General features: G+C 37.5%; 1 protein-coding gene across 1 annotated transcript in view; it reads right to left on the reverse strand.

The window, feature by feature from the left end:
- The window catches only part of LOC101157079 (protocadherin-1), a 124,466-nt gene that overhangs the window by 35,868 nt on the left and 67,778 nt on the right, over positions 1-20,820 (reverse strand). The gene's annotated exons all lie outside the window — the stretch shown is intronic.

Raw genomic sequence — 20,820 nt, forward strand, 5'->3', positions numbered from 1 at the left:
CATTTCATTCGGCAGCATGAGATTTAAATATTTAAATGTGTGCCAAGCATTTAAACACACTGAACGAAAGCGCTCTGCTTACACAAAGGAATTATATAAATCATGTTAAGGCAGTCAGCAGCAATTACAACAATGCTGCATGTTTTAAATAAAAAAAAAGAGATTCTACAAATACTGTGCTCCAGAAAGAAGTGCCATGTTGATCTAGTGCGAAGAAGTAAATTCTGAATACCTAATTGCATTCGAGACTGTTAAATACTGCGAATAATACAGTGTGGATTAACAATATATACATTTACCCAGCAGTGAGTTTAAATGAAATGCGTAGAAAGGAAATGAAGGTATATTACTCTGCCTGCACCGAGGCAGACATTTATACAGCGTGTTTTGGATGTCGGTAGATATTCACAGTGATAAATATCTGCGTATGCAAACAACGTGAGAAATATTTTCATTGCTCCCATTATTCTGATTAGTCAGACGAGATTCATTTTCAAAATTTCCACTAAAACAATTCCAATGTTAGTGATTAGTCCACCAATCAGAGGTCTCAGTCAGCAACCATCAACATGTTTTTCTAGCGCTCTCTTTTAAGCTTTTGATGTCTAAGCCAGATGAAAGCCAAGCAATAATTTTTACAATTTTGCAACAACAAAAAAATGCTTGAACCAAGGCTAACACATAAAAAAAATACTTGAGAAAAACGGCATAAGCAGTATTTTGCAAGCATGGGATCCTTTGTTTATGCTGATAAGATCTGATCAAAGATAAAGAAGTTAATGAATGAAGGAAAAATGCTAATGAAATCCTGAATTTGATTGCTACAAGTGGAGCAGAGCAGCATGTTACTAATCAGAGGAGATCACACCCTTTATCAAATTGAATGGCTTGTAAATACAGTTAGAAGACCATTAAATTTCCTCATTCGAGGATCAGTTTACTAATGGCTACTTACTACCGATCTCCCAACAGAAAGATGACTCCTTTGCAGTGCACATGGGTGCTCACTCTTTAGCCCACCCCCATTACACATTGAGTTCCTCTCATAAAAGTCGGGAAAGCACTGATAGAGCAGAACAGGCCTGCCTCTGCTAGGCTAGTCAGCCCCGATCAATACAAATGGCCTGAGCTTTCTACCATTCAACCACTTTTCTAGCAAACAGAAAAGAAAAGAAATGCTTTTAGAGCTTAGGTAAGAGCCATCAACACCTTCATATCAGTAAGCATCATAACATTTCCAGAAAACCGTCTATTTCTCAACCATCCCAACCCATTATGTTGCTCTTGCTGCAGTGATGCAGTAGGAAAAACAAAGACAAACACTCTGCTGATTATATTGTGTGTGCTCTGCTCTCTATCTTTTATTCTAGCAGTACTAGCACACGAAGCTGCAGAACTTTAGACTTCTCAGTTATCAAAGAGCACTCAACGCTTTCTGACACACACGAGAACCGTGACTTTTATGCATTTTCTTTTTCACAGATGTATTTGCATGTTTAGAGCACAAATGGAGAAAACAATAACAGAGATGCTGGTTGGTTTTCCTTTCAATAAATATGTTCTTTTTGAGGAGAATCTTTAGGATAAAACACATCTAGACGTAGAAGTCAGCGCTTGTTAGCTATGCCTTAAACTAACAGTCACTCAGTTACTTCATTTCATTAACCAATTAAAGTTAAATAAATGCAACTACTTATACATGCTGAAAATAAACCATGCTGAGGATTTTTTTGTCTACTTCACCACATGAGGTACAAAAAGCATGTGTTGCTGTTGGAGCCAACAGAAAAACTACTTGTTGTCTTTTAGGTTCCGAAAACATATAGGAGCAGGAGGGCGCTAAGTTGTTCAAATATGGATTCCTGCTGAAACTTTTCCTTGTGGCAACACTCCACTCCAGAGAGTCAGTTTGATATGATAACAAGCTAAAGCTGCGCAGAGATGGGGAAAAAAAGATTCCCCCTTTTAGACAGACCAAAAAAAAAAAAAAAGTCCTTAGCCAGGCCTAAGGGGATGCAGATGCAGCAAGGCGGAAGAAGGATGGAAGGGGAGGCTAAACAGGAGTGGGGAGTTGGTCAGGCAGACATGGATGGCACACTGGCTGGAGGGAAGAGGAGAAGGGTTGGAATTTGAGAGATAGGGAGGGGACGAATGGGATTGTCTGGATATTGTCGGATTAAGATGTTGCGAGACTGAGAAGGGATAATGCAACATTATTTCTAGAGTTGCAATATATATTCTCACTCACGCTAAGCTAAAGTAAAACGATATTTTAGCCCTATAGCACTGCCAATCCTCAACTCGAGCATAGTACAAAGACAATGAGAACAATTCCCCAACCAAAAATTATACATCACAAGAGCTTTGGTACAATTCTGACCAGGTGAGGACAAGGTGAGTAAAGAAATAAGTAAAAGAAAAAAAAAACTGAAAGGAAATATCTTGGACCCACTGCACAGTGGTGGAGGTATGTTTATCTGGGCTGGTGCTGAAGCAACTTGACCAAAAAACATGCTGTGACTGAGCTCAATTTCACTTCTGGTCATTAGTCCATTCACGGTGTATGTCGCTAAGTTGGAACGTACCATTTATTCCAAGATTCAAATTGTTTTGAATCAGGGCCAGATGGAAAAGATCCAATTTGAAAAAGCTTATAGATGTGATGTAGACACTACATTCGGTGAGCTGCTAGATACTTATGTATCTACTTGTAGATGACTAGATCCATGTACGTCTTTGTTTCACTAAACTGAGCTGGTATCTGGCTACAAATTGTACAGCTGGACAGCTCTAATATTGCTCGCCATTTATGAACTACTGTCGTTTGACAGAAATTATCTTAGAAAATGAACTGTTTTTTGATAATTTAGGCTAAAAATAGCATAATCATATTACATTTTGGAAGTAGATCAAGAGATTATTGGAAAGGGTCTTTCATTTAGCATTATCTTGACCAAAAAAATGTAATTTAATAATTGGAAATACACTCAGGCATTAAAGGGTTAAATCTGAAAAAAAAGAAACACAAAGTCCCTTAACAATAAAATGACACTAAAAACACAGTACTAAAGAAAAAAGACAGCTTTAAAAAACTGGAACTAAAGATTGTTTTATAAAGCATAAAACCATTAGGTTCTATGAGCATTTTTCAAATTACAAACAAGAGAGTGTGTTGTTCATAATTGATAAAAATAGACAAGGTTATGCACTGATCCAAGAAGGCTTTTATTATTATTTTAAACCCTTTATAATCAGATCCTATTTCATGATGCTTTGATGTTTTAGCCTTGGCACTAAAACAGTTTTTATTGATAGGTTTTTCTTTTTACAAGACACAATCTAAATACATTCTGGGTGTTTACTGATGTGACTTTAAATGATTCAGCATTTGAAATTAGTCAGAGTCACAGCATGGTCTTTGATGTTGCCAGTAGTTTACTGTCTGAATTTACATCACCTGCCCCTTTAAGGACATCTTGGAAGCTCTTTAAAAGACAGAGAGAAACTTGTGGAAAAAAAAAAAGGGTTTAATCCCAGTATTTCGCTTATTGTGAGACTCAAACTGCGTTCACACTGGGCTTGGAAATGCACGTTCCAATGACCACTTTCAATGAAAAGTCTATGTAAACAGGTATGTATGCATGTTTTAGGCTTCTGGATTCTAAACCTACGTTCATGTATCTCTATGCATGTTTTTAAGACCATTTTACGGGCTCTAAGTACAAAATAAGCAGCCATTGAATGCATGTTGAAAGTAAAACCAGTTGAACTTTGCCCAATCAGGGACTCAGATTTGGTAATGATGTATGGATGGCATCCCTTTTCAATTCACGGAAGTGCCAACCGATAGAAAATTGATAATTGAGGAAAAAATCATAGCTGTTGTTTGTGTCTGGCCGAAATATGTCACCAAGTCTTTCATATATTGGAATAGATAGTGAAAGACAAATTCGAAAGTTCTGCACCGCTTCAACATTTTGCATCAAGTCTCTTCCAACAGTGAGTGGCGGATATGTGCTAGCGTGACAGTCCCGTGTGAACACCATGATAGACATGTTTAAGAATGCACGTTTAGCGCGTTCTGGAACATCACATGCCCAGTGTGAATTTAGCAGGACCCAAGCAGCTGCATTTGTGTTTAAACTTGGGTCAAGAGTTGACATTTTTGAGAAATAGTTTATTCAAAAACTGCATGATTCCCAGGTTAAGTCCATGCAATTTTTGCATAAATATTACACGATTGTGTGTGACTTTTGCAAGATGCAGACGCACAATTTGTGGCTTTCCACTACCGTTCCACGTATGCTTAACAGACTTTTCACACACGTACCACCGATGTATAAATTATATGAGGTAAAATGACGCACATTTAACGTTAAAATTATGTAATTGACGCACAAATCACTAATGAATTGCTTATGAACAGCACAATAATCACACATGGTTCATGTTCTACGTTGATTTACATGTTCTATGGGTGGTTTATTTGTGTTTCTTCCACGGTTTTAATGTGGTTCATTCGTGATAAATCTATGAAAAGTTCATATAACGACTACAACTTCTCATACTTTTACCACGTATTCACATATAACCAATTTTCATCCATGCAATATGCACAAAATGAAAGTAGTGGCTGTGTGACAGACACGGCCTTTACTGTTTGATTATAATTTTTTGTTTTTATCAGGTTTGACCAATTTTTCTTGTATATAAACCAACAAAGTTCACATTCTTTAAACTGAAAACAAAACGGAAGCTTTTGCTTTTAAGGGCCACAAACTTATTTCCCACAAATCCACTATTTCGTCAGTTATTTCTTTTTCCCCCAAACATATGCATTCTTAGCTGATTTTATTCATGACCTTTGATAGGTTTGCTATTTGTTTTTGCTACATGTGCACTCAAGCTGCTGAACGCCCCGTATTGTTCACTAAAACAGCTGCCACAACTCTCATTATTCTTTCTGCAGTATCAACATAGCTGGAGAAATAATCAGCCTGGATTGCTGAGAACATGTCAGCGGGTTCAGAGAGTGCACAAGTTGAGAAGATAGCTGTGTCCAAATTCAGGGGCTGCATCAACAAATAAATGTTGTTACGGCACTGCAAACACAGAAACTATTGCACACAAAAACAAACATGAATAAGTTCGAACTTTTAAGTTCAACCCATCCTCCGTGTAGTGTTTCAGAGTGGAGACTAAGCTGTACTTTGGAGAGACTTGGTCCCAAATTTGAGCACAGCTTATGACTAAAACCATGTGGATTGCTTATTATTCTTAATAGAAGCTTAAATCCCAGATGAAAAAAAAAACAATTGTGATTATTTTGGACCAACACCAGCTTATCTTTGATATTTTACAACCAAACTGAAAGCTTATATTATATTTATATATATTTTACAGTTTCACAAGATAAACACATGATTGTATTTTTAAAACAGCTAAAACCTTAGTATCGGCTCTCAAAGATAGGACAGTTAGCAGTGATTATAAATATACAACTTACAAGGCAGACCTTACTCTACTGTATACCTAGCACAAAATGCCCCGAGGACATGCATTCCTCTTTCTCATCTGGGATTCCGTCTATATGTACTGCATGCATCAATGAAAATTCTAATAATGTGGCTTCCTTGTCTCCAAGGCTTTTTTTTCCCAATATTCCTTGTGATCTGCTTTAAAAAGTATTTCATTAAATCTTTTGTACATTTAAAAAGAAATAGACTACTTCAATATCAAAAATTCAATCTATTGAAATAAAAGATTGTGGGATTCTGTTGAATCGTTGTTCTCTTTACACACACGCACACACACACCCCCCCCCCCCCCCACACACACACACACACACACACACATATCAGAATGAACAATTACTTCATAGTTTTCTTTTTGTTTGCAATACTGTTTGGAGAATCCTTTAGTGCAAATAAAGTATTTAAAGAAGTATTATTGTGGTCACAGACATTTCTTGGATGGGAAACGGAGTTTGAAGGTTGTGCTCTTGATATTTTTGGGTTTAATAGCTAATAAGTTGCCTTTTAAAGACCCACTCTGATGAAAATCATGTTTTGGGTGTTTTTTTCAACATGTTCTTGTGGCCTTTTTTTGATGATGAAGGACATATATTAAGAAAATGAAGCTAAACATTATTAGTATTATCATTAATTTAAATTGTTGTGAATCTGCAGAAACTATGTCCTATTGTTGCAGGTTTTTCTGGTTTTAGCTAAAAATGGCATAATCATAATTAATAGACCACTGGGAGTGCTTTGAAAATGGATCAAAAGATTATCAGAGAGGCATTTTGACATGACAACAGTCTGCAGGGTTTAAAACTGGTATAAATTTAGCTGAAACAAATTTAACTCATTTGTTGACTGTTTTTCATGTGTTGACACAAGTCAAATTGTTTGAAAAAAATTGTTAAGGGGACTTTAATGGTATTAGAAAGCGATTATCTTCATCCGTAAATCTGTGCACCAGAATTATCTAAATAAACAAATTATGCCTAATATAACTTTTACATGAATGATCACATTAACAACAATAATCAAGCGTTACTAACCTTTGATTCTCTCAGGTTTGTGGGTTTCTAGGTGTTGATTTAAAAAAAAAAAAGATAATTTCTTTTTCCTAAGCTAATGGTAAAATTCATCTCCTGCAGGTTCATTTTACTGAGAATGGCTCTACTGATCCAAGACATTCTAGCCAAGGCACTGGATGGTTAAACTATTACCCTTTTCCCTCAGAGTGCAGTGCTTGCTTGGTCAATACCCACACAATCTTGAGGACCAGTCTAAGGTGCAGAGTTTTATTTTAATAGATATTTTTTCTTTCTTTGCTTAAGTACTCTAAAGAAGTAAAAGACTGTTTTTCTAATAAACATAAAATGACATAAAATAAGTAGTTTTTATTTTATTTTATTTCTTAATGTTCTTGTGCTTTAGAAACATACCGTCTATCTATCATAAGTTGTGTTCACTTGCAGTTTTTAACTAAACCAATCAACACCTTCTGTCTTTTTCCTGATTTGCAGAAGCCAACAATAGCACAAGAAAAGCACTGACACTATAGATAAAGATGTGTAAATTACTAAGACTCAGAAGCCCCTATGAAAAATATTATTGAATTGTCTGATAAAGCATATCGACGGCCAAACACACGAAACAAACCAACATTATGTCATAATTTAGCTTGAAATGAAGAGCGATTATTGGAAATTGAGAAAGGGAGAAATTGACTTTAGAAGATAATTGGAAGTGATGATCTATGTGAGGTAAATCTTGAGACTTCAAGGAGGGATAAGGATGTTGGTGAAAACAAGAGAATTAATTTGAGGTTATTTAAAAACAGGCAGCAGACATTGCAGCTTAGACTTACATATGACAGTAAGTATTTTGTTTATAATTCAAGTTTAAAGGGCCTATACCATGCCTTTCCTAAGCCTTTTTAGAGTAAACTATATCCATGTATATGATAATATACAGTATTACCATTGGCACACCAATAATGTTTGTTTTTTTATGAAATATGAGATTTTGCATATCCTTTTCCTACCCGGAAGTAAGACAACTCTGTCTCTGAGGCACCGCCTTTCGTGAGTGCCGCCCATTTCATGACGTCAACCTTGAGTTTCACCCCAGAAAACAAGATGGATGTGCATATTGTGCCGATACAAGGAAAGCGTTCAGCCGATCACCGCTAGGTCCTGGGAGAAAGTGTGTGTGTGTGTGGGTGGGTGTGTGTGTGTGTGTGTCTGTGAACGAAGCTTTATTGAGATTTTGGCAAATTTTTCTTATCCTTTTCTTAGTATTGTCAAATGTACAAGTTTTGTGGCTACATCGTTTTTCTCAGCAGGACAGAAGGGTTTACAATAACTTCTTCTGATTTTTAAAAATATGTTTTTTAAAATACTGTTTGATTTATATTTGTGCAACTTAAAGAAAGGAAAATACATTTTCTGTAGCACCTAAATGTCTCTAAACAACAGGGCTTTAAGAGGACTATCCTTTTTTTCATTTTTGTTTTTAACTGCTGACTCACACTACAAATCCAGGACGAGACAGAGAGACTAGACTGAGTGCTGCACCTTCATGTTTTACCGAGTTCTCTCCCAATTCCAACTGCCCTAGAGTGACCGGAGACCAGTGTACCATCAGGTGGCCTGTCATCATGCCAAGCCCCACTGATTGCCAATGCCAAGGCTTGCAGGAACTTTTTGAAGCTGGAAAAGCTCGTCCATCTTCTAAGGGCGTTTTTGAGCAGAATCATGCCAAATAAATGTAGTTTTTAATTCTCTGCATTCGCTTTCAAATTTGTACTTGCAGATCAAACTTGCGAGTGCATGAAATGGTTGGGTGAACAGAGAGTTACATAAAGAAGTTTTTATTATTATTATTATTATTATAAGCTTGTTTATTTTTCTAATCTAGATTTAAATCTTAATGAAGATGCCAATTTTTAGATAGATATCCATCCTCTATTTATACCACAGATTCCATCTCTATGAAAAGCAGCCTCCATTTAAACAAATCTTTGATTAAAATAACTTAAATAATCCTTTTTATTCGCTCTGTATGCAATTATCTTCACAACAACATGCTAAATCGGTAAGGAATAGCAAAATAGATCTATCTAGCATCTAAACGTGTCTCTCCATTTCGTTTCCCTTCAACTTATTCAAATGATATCCCAGTAAGATAAATGTAAACACTGTTTGCTAAGTAAAATCTCCTGTTGTTTGTTCATGTGCCATGAATTCTGCTGTTTTTGTCACAGTTAAAGTGTGGCCAACTGTTTTCAGCTAAATTTTTTATTACACAAAGGTGTTGTTCGGGCTCAGCGACCGTGGCCGATGGAAGGCGCTGAATATTCACAACTTCACCACAAGGAGCAAAAAGCTCTCCAAGCGTCTAAATTAAGGTGGGTAAGCCCAAAACTAAACACTGCCGTTGCAAGATAGTGGCATCTTGGGTGCAATTTGCGAGCAGAAAAATCCGGCTTCTGCAGAGACAATCTCAGCATCTTGTCGCCTAATAACAGGAAACTAATAAAATGGGGATATGAGGTGGTACGCTTTATGTTTTGCACAGAATCAAGTGCAGGGAAATAAATCCAGCGGTTAGAAGCGTATGTTTTTCCTCCTTTAATTTAGTTTGTGAAGCTACATGACAACAGCACACTCTTCTGGAACACCCTCAACTTTTCAAGCTGCAGGTAACACATGTGGCCATGTTTATCAATACTAAGTTGAGGTATATTGCCTGTGTTCTGGTACTGAAAGGCAGACTTTTCCTTTTGAATCACAGTTATGCTTTTCCCTGATATTATGAAATGGGTTTTCTGCCCATGTTAAAGGAAACGGCTGATGTCTCAGTGCCCCTGTGATATGAAAAATTCAATTTAAAAGGATGAGAGAAAGAATGGTGCACGGCCTATTTTCATTCCCTCACACTGAGAGATATGAGAATGATGTTCTATTGTGTGGAGGAAATGATGCCAATCGTACTGCAGAGAAATTCCTTCATAATTGAATTCAATTTCTTCTAAATCCCAATGGCAAGCTCTGTCGCCAAAGAGAGGCAGAATGACAGAGACAAAAAAAAAAAAAAAAAGGAGGGCGACAGACTAAGATGGTAGAACAGCAGATACTGAGACAATGGAGATGGAAACATCGAAAGCAGTTAGACAAAGGTAAGTGGGAGGGAAATTGTTGGGAAGATTAGTTTGAATCGTGGTGGCATTTTAGGCTTAGCCAAGTCATTTTCCCTAATTACTTGCTTGCCAAATCCTAAAAGACTTGTGGAAAAAGACAAAAATCTGAAAAAAGTCAAACATTTCTGGGTTCTTAAAGAGGAATAATGGTGTATACTAAATGTTTACACAGTCTGCACACATTAGCAACAAACTGTGCATCTTTGATAGCCTGGAAGAGTTCCCCCAGTGTGGGACCCAGAATTTCCATCTAGTTACAGTGTTTGTGAGTACATCCTGGCTCTGGCATTTTGGCGTGTATGCAGGAATCAATGAGCTGCTGCCTCTGAAGGCCCAGAAAAAAATGAGCTGCACCAACAAATATGACAATGAAGGAGTGCACCTCTCAGAGTATGCAGCAAGCGTAAAACCATAAAGACTGGAGCGGTGGCAAAGGAAATGCATATGGAACTGTTTTTATTTCCCATATCACCATTATGTCCTCCATTCTCATCCTATCTACAGCTCTTTCTCTTCTTCCACACACACACACACACACACACACACACACACCCACACACAGTTGTTTTTGTAGGTGCAATAGCTCCGAGGCAAGCAGCGTGGAATTGGAGTCTTCAAAGAGTCTTGGATTATCAAAGAGACACAGCTACCAGAAAACTAGGGGACACGCTGGAGAGGGGGAGGGAGGAACATAAGCGCGAGGTGGGGAGGGGGAAAGTGCAGAAGAGTCAGCATGGGTTGGGTGGAGGATGAAGTGATCTGACAGAGGAGGGGTAGGGGGTGAAGGGTGACTAAAAACCAGAAGTTCTTTGTTCGCATACTGTACATTTTTTAATGAAAAGGGGGGAAATAAAAATGGGATGGAGTGATTGTATTAAAAACATAAATCCTAAAGGTCTTAAAGACCCACTCCGAAGAAAATTGTGTTCTTAACATGTTCTTATGGCATTTTCCATGGCATATATGAAAATAAAGCTAAACATTGCATTTCTGAGTATTTCTTTATTAAAATCATTGTAAATCAGGAGCAGACAAGAACAACAGAGTTGGAAAAAGTTTGTAAATGTGATGCAAAAGCTACCACGGCGAACCCCATGTAGCTGCGCTCCATTTTGATGCATCTACTTGCAGACAAATAGATCAATGAACGTCTTGGTTTTTATTGTCGGGACTGTGGCTAGATTTTGTTGCACCTCTGATGTCAGGTTGGTATTTGAAAAGTGCTCATATTTGGGCAATGGTAAAGGGAGGGGGGGTTTGCTTTGTGCCAACAGCACCACCCACAACTCAGAAGCAAATATTGAAGGAACTGCTGCCACTCTGCAGAAACTATGTATTAGAAAACGACACAGGTTCTTTATGATTTTGGCTAAAATTGGTAAAATCCTAATTGAAAAACCACTGGGAACACTTGTAACCCTTGTGCTATCCTAGGCACTTTAACATTGGGAGTTGGGTCATTTAAACCCACTAGACAGTGTGCTGAACCTTTTTTCTTCAAGGATTTGTGATCTTCACTGGTGTCCATGGATTACATGAAATCTTTCCCCCTTTATCCACCTTTGTCATGGTAGGGAGGACGTCAATGTAATGTTGGGTCATCTAAGACAGCACAAGGGTTAAAATAGATTAATTGATGTTCAGAGTGGGACTTTAATTGGCAAGATTGAGTTTGAATTTTTCACTGTCTGTGTTAGTGTCTATTCAGAGGCATTTTTTAATTTACTTCTTCCTTTTTTTTTTACTCTACCAAAAGGAATTTCATTACAGCAAAGGCATTGGCCTTGAAATACCATAATGTTGTCACAGTAAAACCAAGTTTTACTGCAGCGGAATCTACCAAGTGTGGATATAACTGCCACATCTAATGACAAATCTGGTCATGCATTGCCATGAGACAGGATGTGGGAGTGCTGGGGTGAATGCATCACCCTTCGACAAAAAGCTCTCTGTCAGCCTCTCTGTCCTACAATGAGTTATAAATGTCTTCTTTTTTTTTCCCTTACAAGAACACTTCTCACCATAGAGCACATTTCAAGACACTGTGTAAAACTCCTTCTGGTTGGTTCACTGCTCTCAGTTGCAAGGCATTTTCCAGCAGGGAACTTGTGCCAGTGCCACGTCTACAACACATAAGGCTCCCAGTTTTACTGGAACCGTTTAAATCAAAAGACATTCCTTTAGTATTTTATAGGAGCATGAAATTCTTCAGTGCATGGTGTCGAAGGTGAACCATAGTCATAAACGTTATCGTCTCTTGCTGACAAAAAATTGTGTTCACTTGCCGGCAATTGGGATTTTGAGCAAACAAACACGTTTCTTCTTGTTGAATCCCCTGGAGACTTTGGATCAAGTGTAGATTCTGATGGTGGAACACTTAATTGCCAAACCGGAAGATGCTTTGTGTTCTTTAAAAGTCAATGTAGCATCTTCATGCCCAAAAGATTTACTACATATTAAAAACTTGTACCTTCTGGGTGGTTTTTTTGTTTTTTTTTACTTGTAAAACATTTACACACAGTAAAACAGCAACAAAAAGCCCATGTGATCAGTTCTCAGCTGTTATAAAACTACTTTTTAACTTATTTGCTAAACAAAATGTGTGAATTAGTGCCAACTGCTGCTTTTTAAGCTATCAAATGGTCACGTCTTCAAACATATACCTACCATGTACTTGTGTAAAACTCTACCTACCCACCTACTCACCCACCCACCAACCGACCGACCGACCCACCCACCCATCTTCTGTTTATAATGGAGCTGTGGCAACAAGGTAATTTTCCATTTGTGGGATCAATACAGATCTATTCTATTCTACTTCAGAACATCTGCACTGTGATACTAAATAGTCTATCTTCTTCAGCAGTCCAATTTTTTTATAGCAAATTGATGGCCTAAACTGTAATGTTGAAATGTCCTTTGTGAAGAAAGCTATAAATATAACCATATGAATTGTGATCATTCCACTTTACCACAATCATTCTAAGAAATTTAGAACAACTTTGAAACAAAGAAGTTCATGAATGTTGATAATTCAACTGATTTTTGATTAAATAGTAACAAAAACAATTTCAAATAATTTGCTTTACATTCATTGCCATTTAAATGTATTTTTTTTTATTTCTCCTCACCTTTACAAACTGTTCAATTTACCTTTTCTTACACTTAACTAGAGACGGGTACAAATATTCTCACATTTGTATGAAAATGAGTATTGTTTGATGTAATTTCCATAGGTAGCCAAAGCTGTTTTAAAACCAAACCTAATGAAATATGATGTTAGGAATATTCTCTGGAGTCTGAAGAGATTTGGAGTAAAGGGATAAGCTTTTGGGAAGTCAGAAAAAGGATGAGTGGTAAAAGTTAATTGGGAAGGGGACAGGATTAAAATGTTGATTGGCTTTAGGGTTTAGAAGGTGATGTCTTTCTACAGTTACTCATTGTCTTCAACTGTGAGGACGACATGTGGTAATAGTACTTAGTTAATAGGACAGACGCCAATTTTTGCCTGAAGTACTATTAAACTCTGGAAATTAATCCATGATCAAAACCTGGACTCTACAAAGGGAGTTGATGGGCCACAGTGGAGGACACTATGGAGAAAGAGAAGCAAGTCAGAGAAACATAAAAGAGTGACTGACTCAATTAGGTGTGTTTTATAAGTATGTCCGTATTTTTGCCATGTTTAATAAATCTTAAACTTGTAAAATTATCACTAATCACTTATTACTAAGAAAAATGAACAGATAATGTATGGCAGGGCTCACACAATCCTGTCTGATCTTAGACACTTAGCAGACATGAGTCTGGTTGGTCCCTGAATAGGAGACAACCTAGGACAGGGGTCTCCGACCTGAGGCCCCGGAGCCACATGCAGCTCATTTATTCCTTCATTATGGCTCCCTGGCTTAAAAAAAAAAGATAACAATTTGATTAAATACAAAACTAGTTAGTTGAATTAAACACATATACTGTATGTCCTCCATTGTCAGAAAAATGCAACAAGAAAATGTTAAAAACCCCTAGAAGAATTTTCATTGGAGTGGATTTTTGAGAAACTTACTGTTATTACAAGTTCCCATCTGATTTGTCAATTTGTCAATTTCCAAAAACTCTTGGTTTATATTGTACCACTGTTTTAAAAAAGTTTACATAGCTTACAGTTTATAAATAAAAAAAAATACATTAAACAAAACTTTTCTATTCATTGAAATGTTCACAACTTTTTCACCCTTGTCACGAATCAAAGCATTTCACAAACCACAATCCCCTTCACCCATTCCTACACACATTCATACGCCAATGGAACTAAATAGCATTTATAATACTTTGTATTGTGTGTAAAGCACATCAATAATAGTTTAGTCAAATACACCAGAGTTGCAATCATTGTCTGATATGCAGTAGTTTAACTGCAAAATTTTAACTGTTAAAAGTTTAATCTCAAAGTCACTGTGTAGTTTGTTGCAAACCCAAAAGCATTTCTGAATTAATTTTGCTACAAATAGGAAAAAAAAGGTTGCTGTTGCCTAGTTACTGTGCGATAATTGTGGATTTTTACAATAGTCCCCCTTTTTCTATGACACTAGAGGAAAACTATGAAAGATTCTCAAGAGCACAAGTTTTTGTCGGTGAGGACACATGTCCCTTTTAGCACACAAATTAAATGAGAATGGAAGGAAGAGGCTAAAAAATGAGAGCAAATGTTGTGATAAGCTAGTTTACCTTCAAGAATATCAGTTAAGACTTACAATACTAAAAAATAATTTAAAAAAAGTATTATTTTCAAAGATTATTAAACCTCTGGAACTCACTCACAGTAAATGCCTTAACTGTTCATTTCAATGGGCCTATATCAAAATCGAACTCAACTTTTGTGAGCTTTTAAGTGTACTATATTGTTCATTCCTCATGGAAAGAAGTTACAAAGTGGTATTTCCGTTCATGCATTTGCTGCCAAGGCCGATTCTAGGTTGACGTATGGAATGGCCGACACCCACAAGGACAAGTCCGGGTAGGAACAAAAGCTGGGTAAATAACTCCTATTTAATAACAAATATCATTTATTTGTGTGCCAAAGGTAATATCATATGTATGGCCAAAGTTTACTGTGATAGGCTTAAAATAAGCATGATATTGACCCTTAAATGTTACATTTTACATAGGTAGTACCATATGTTCTGCACTATATGATGCCCCGCATTATAAGGTACAGCGCCAATGAATGGTTTATTTTTAATTTTATTTAAGGACTGATTTTGCTAAAAGAAACATTAATGTGAACACGCTAACTCCCCATGTTGTCGGTAACATAAAAAAAAACACCCGTTCTTGTTTGCAACTCGTAAAAAACAGACTGACAGCCATGTACTTCTTAAAATGGCTTCATCATAAGAACAACCAGAATGACTCCATATATAAAGCGCACTGTTTTTTTGTTTTTTTTTTAAAAAGGCTTTAAAGTGTGCTTTGTGGAGGATGATTAGAACGTAAATATTTAAGTCTTATCACATTGATGTCTTTAAAAAAGAAATCTGATGTTGGTTTTGAAATATTTCAACCTAATTCCTTCAGTATGTCAATTTCTTGTGATTATGTTGGTTATCATCATAACTCATATGACAGATGAAGACATTGATTTTAATATGCAGGGAAATTTAGGTTCAGTTTAAACTTGACAACATCTAACCACAGCAGGATATTTTGGGAGGCACATATTTGCACCGTGTGACTCTGCACTTCACAAGCAGGAACATCACTTGCCTTTTCTTTTGTGGAGCTCTACTGGAGAAAACAGTCAGAGCTAAAAAGTTCACAGCTTTTTATAGAAGAAGTGATGCAAGGTAACTGGTTGCAACATCTAATGTGATCGGCAATTGATCTTAAGTAGACCCTCGTTATTGCAGCAATGGAGAGGGGCATAAATCTGAATGTTTGCGTCAGTGGTTATCTAATGTTATAAACTTGAGCCAGCTTTAGAGTTTCTAGCTTTCAGTGCCCCACGGCGAGAGAAAACAAATTTTACATAACTGTCAGAACTTGGCCCCAAAGTTTGTCAGTTCACATCTGGTCATACTCTGTAATTATGCCGAGCAGATGCTTTGGCAGCTTTGCAAATTGCAGTGAACGTGTGGGTTCAGAGCCCTCTAATGGTCAACTGTAGCAAATTTTCCTGTGTAAAATTCCGCACTAAGGACAAGCTAAAATTGGATATCAAAACAGCTCCAAATAATGAAAAAAGGAGAAAAAGCAAACAGAATTTAGATGCCATATTTGAGCAAAAAGACACAAAAAAGTGTAAACAAACAAAAAAAAGTTAAACCAACTTCCTAATTGCATGGAAAAGCAAGTCAGAACAAACAGCTCATTTGGAGTGCTCACATGGACTTTACTGAAATGAAAATCTTTGCTTTTAGTAGCTGTAGAGTTCTTATTTTCTTTATAGCAAAGTTGCAGGCTTGTCTTAAAATGGATTATGACTGATACTTTTACCTTTACTTCATTTTCTGTTTCTGTAACCCTGCCAGCAGTTGCTTTGAGTTCTAAGAAACCAATCAATATGTATTGTTTTTCCTTTTATTTTTTCAAGAACAGAACAAAAGTTGCCATACCTTAATCCCTGCCTGTGAGGTTGTACATACCCACCAACCAGTGAGGAATACTAATTTACAAAGTTTAGGCCAAGAAAAATTTTTGAAGTGTTTAAAACACACTCTTAGGAATATCTTTTGGTGTTTTTAACATGCTTCTGTGGAATAAATTGATGATGGAGCACACATAAAGAGAAAATTGAGCTCAAACTGCATTTCTGATCTGAATAAAAAAATGCCATTTGAAAAAGCTTGAAGCTGTGTCGTAGGTGCTACAATCGGCACGCTTCGCTCCGTAACCCTAATCCTAACCCAAATAGATCCATGTATGGCTGGAAAGCTCCAATAATGCTCACCATTTTTGTTGCACCGGTAAAGTTAGGTTGGAGTTGTGAGGGGCTACAAAATAGTATCAATACGGATGAGGGGAAGTGGGGGTGGGCTTACTCTATGCACGTGGTTCCCCCCACAACACAGAGGTGAATTTCTAATGAACTACTGCCACTCTGCAGAAACTATGTCCTAGAAATTGACAGTTATTTTTTTCATTTTGGCTAGAAACGTCAAAACCATAATTAAAAGACCACTGCGAAAGCGTTTAGAACGGATTGAAAGATAGTCGAAATGGAACTTTGAAGAGTGCATTTAATGCAAAATGGTAACTGTTTGTTTGCTGTTTCTCCTATATCTATATATATATCTATCTATATATATATAGATAGATATATATACTATGCATAAACAGCAGAATGTCGGATGATGATGGTGGTGAGGGTGGGGGTTGTAATCAGATATGACAGAAATTCATTTTCAATGTCTAAACTCACTAAATTTTCTACTCCAGCTTCCTCTTTGAATAAAATAAAAATAAAAAACTTCGCTTTTTCATTGACCCAGAGGAGTGTGATCATGTGCGACTTGTTAAGGGTGCACCCCACCCTTCCTCGTGAAAGCTTACTCTATTTTTGGTGCCTTTAAGCCGAATATTTCAACTAAAAACATGGAAAATGTGTCTGAAAAGCTACCATTAAAAAGAAAAATGTAAAGACAAATGTGCACAAGAATGTGAATTGTGATATTTAAACTTGCATAAGCATGAATTTGCTACTATTATTAGCGCTTCTCATTGTCTCACTCGTTTCAATTTGTTACTTCGCACCTGAGATGTCCCAAATGGTAAGTCTAAGAGCTGGATGATTTCAGAAGTGTGTCTGCATCTCATCAGAGTAATCTTTTTGATGCAACTTGATGAGGAGCCCTCATGCGCCGCCATCTTATCGCGGAACTGAAAAATCAGGCTTAATTAGATTCATAGTGACCTTTTTCATCTCTGGCAACAGGCACCCAGTCACTGCCAAACCCAAATGTGTTCTCAAACATTGATCCCTCTGCAGACCCTGAGATGGAGAAGACCACTGTGCAGTGAAACAAAGCAGAAAAAAAACATATTGAAATCATAAGATGAAGAGATTACTCCTTTTGAGGGAGCTGAACTCCGTGTGGAGGCCTTTAAACATCACTAGAAAGCTTTTCTTTTTTTTTTTTTTTTCTGAGAAGAGCTTTTTAATCCAGCTATTGCATCTCAGTCGTAGCCCAAACAAACTCAGTCATAAATAAATACGTTGTGCTCTGTGTCTCATCACCCATTTGCCAGACATGCACTTGTAATCCGGCTTCATTTCTCATTCTCAATCCCGATTCTTATCGTGTCTCCCATTGCGTCCTGCAGCCCTGCTACCAGTTTTCCCCAAGTTTCTGCCACCAAGCAATCATTTCCTTGAGAGGTCAAAACAAAAAAAAACAAAAAAAGGAATATGAACCATAAGTGCACATTAACCCTTGTGCTATCTTAGGCACTTTAACGTTGGGAGTTGGGTCATTTAGACCCACTATACAGTGCGCTGAACCTTTCTTCAATGACTTGTGATCTTGTATCCATGGATTACATGAAATTTTCCCACCTTTATCCACATTTGTCATGGTAGGGAGAACACGTCAATGAAAGGGTGGGGTCATCTAAGATAGCACAAGGGTTAAAAGAAGCTCAAATTCTACATAATTCACAGTACGTATTCAAAATAATTACCTTATGGGAATTCCTCAAGCAGACAGGCACGCATTTGTCTCACAATTGTGCGGAAGCCCTGACAATTCTCTAGGCAATACTGTAGTTGATTCAAATTTGGTATGAAATTGATGACAGGTCTGATTAATCCGCTGATGGAATTTTGGTGGATCGTTCCACAATGGGAGCTGCAAGCCAAATATCTAGTATGAATCCTCTGTTGCCAGATCCTCTTTTAGCTCTTTTGAGTCATATCTGACATATTTATGGCTCGTCATGTCGTATCGTAGCCATCAAAGAGCAAGCACCACAAACCATTTAAATACTGAGGGCCATGCTGTCGTCTCCAGTTAGTAACATATGTCTGATAGACGCATAACAAGAGGCCCTCAACTTGATTCTTTCATCGTTTTGCAGTGACACTGTACATGAAGCTAAAACATTTCCTGCAAGCAGCTATTTGGTTGAGTAAATAATTGACTACTTTAATGTATATTGAATGCCAGAGGGAGACTTAAGGCACAGGAAAGAGCTACAAACAGGAGCTTTCTCACTGCACAAAGTGGCACAGTGTCTTCTTAAAAAGTACAAGTTAACAGTTGCACCCAAGAAATCTATAATGATCCTTTGTGTGCTCCTTAACAGAGTTGCCTGGCAACAGAACCAGTGCTCCGCAGTGAATTAAAGTGTCAAATGAAATACATTCGTAATCCAAAGATAACATGGATTAAATTTTAGACAGTAGGTGTGCCTCAAGATTTCAACAGCATAGGTGGGTGAAGTGAATTGGAAAAAGCCAAATCATTTTCTGTGCCCTTAATAACTTTCTGAATACTGATTTGCCCACAAGTGGATGCTCCAGTGGAAGCAAAATAAGCACAAAAAATAACACTTTTATTGAATGGACTTTCTTAAATTTCCAGTCCGATCTACATTTTGGTCTATTGTGAAAGTGTTCCCATTATGATTATGCTGTTGTTAGCCAAAATCAAAACACTTTAACATTTTTTTTGTGTCTGCAGAGCGGCAGGAGTTTATTTGAAATTGACCTCTTGAGTTGTGGGGAGGACCGCTGGCCCAGAATAAGAATTTCTCATTTCCCATCATCCCTTTGTTTATCCCCAACCTGACATTAGAAACCACACAAAAAAATGGCGAGCAATATTGGAGCTAAGAGCCATAGAGTTTGGAGCCAGATGTCAGCTCAGATGAGAAAAATAAAGACAAAGTCCTTGGAAAACTCAGAAAGCTTGTGGCACATGAATAGTAGCACCTACATCACAACTACAGGTGTTTTCCAACTGCATTTCTTTGTATGGTCCTGACTCACAGGGAACAAAGAACAATTTAGAAATGGAATTTTTTGATTATTTTTCTTTGTATATGTCTTCCCATGATTAGAAAATGTAACAAGAACATTTTAAATGAACAAAAAACAATTTTTTTTATTGGAGTGGGTCACTCATGGAGATTTTACACACCTTCAGGTACAACCTATGAAGTACAATGAAGCCAGAAAAGAAACCATACCCTTATAGCCAGATAGTTGGTTTCTCAGTTGAACACTTAAGTTGTAACTGGAAGCTGGATGATAGATACATTAAAGACAAAACAATGCTTTGTATACCCTCCATGCATGGAAAATCTAAGAAATACTCTTTCAAGCCCCCTTATCCCATACTCCCTGTCTCAAATGCCACACACAAACAGTACACAAATAAGCAAGCTGCTTATTCTATACTAAACAATGTTAAGCACTTACACAAAGGGACCCAAATGAGCCACTGATTGAAGATAGAATCAGAGCTCCAGCAACCCATCGCAAAGCCTCTCAGTCCCACATATGCATGATTAATACATCAAACAACATAAATTCTCCATCCTCTTGTGCTTGTCAGCGAGCACACACACATTCACTTGTGCACACCCACAGTCACAATCGCACGAGCAGGAAAACGAGGAACCCCTCCCCACCAATGCAGACACGACGAATCCTTACAGGACTGAGCATGAACACGCAGACACTGCCCCCTCCATCATGGTTAATACATCAAACAGCATTAGCTTCCTAGATTCCTGAAGCTTAGACAGACATGGTTCTGACAGGCCATGATTTCTCACTAGCTAAAGCCCCCCCCCAGCTTCCCTATGAAGTCTGTTTGGGTGGTTACAGAACATGCTGCCAAAGTAGATTCACTTATATTTTACCTTTGCTTTTCATAGGCTTATGTAACGTCATGTTAAAGCGGCATCTTTTCGGTAAGCTGACACCGCTGAGGAGCTTAAAAAGCTCGGGAAGCGGAGCAATAATAGAAAACAAGCAGGCCTGATCAACAAACACTTTATTTGATAAGATTTCTGCACTCCTCTGGAATCAGCCTGCCTGCCTGTCTGTGTGCTGTCGGTCTGCTCTGCCACCAGGATCGGTGCGCGAGAATAAAACAAGCCCCA

Source organism: Oryzias latipes, chromosome 14, assembly GCF_002234675.1.
Source record: "Oryzias latipes chromosome 14, ASM223467v1".
Taxonomy (NCBI): Eukaryota; Metazoa; Chordata; class Actinopteri; order Beloniformes; family Adrianichthyidae; genus Oryzias; species Oryzias latipes.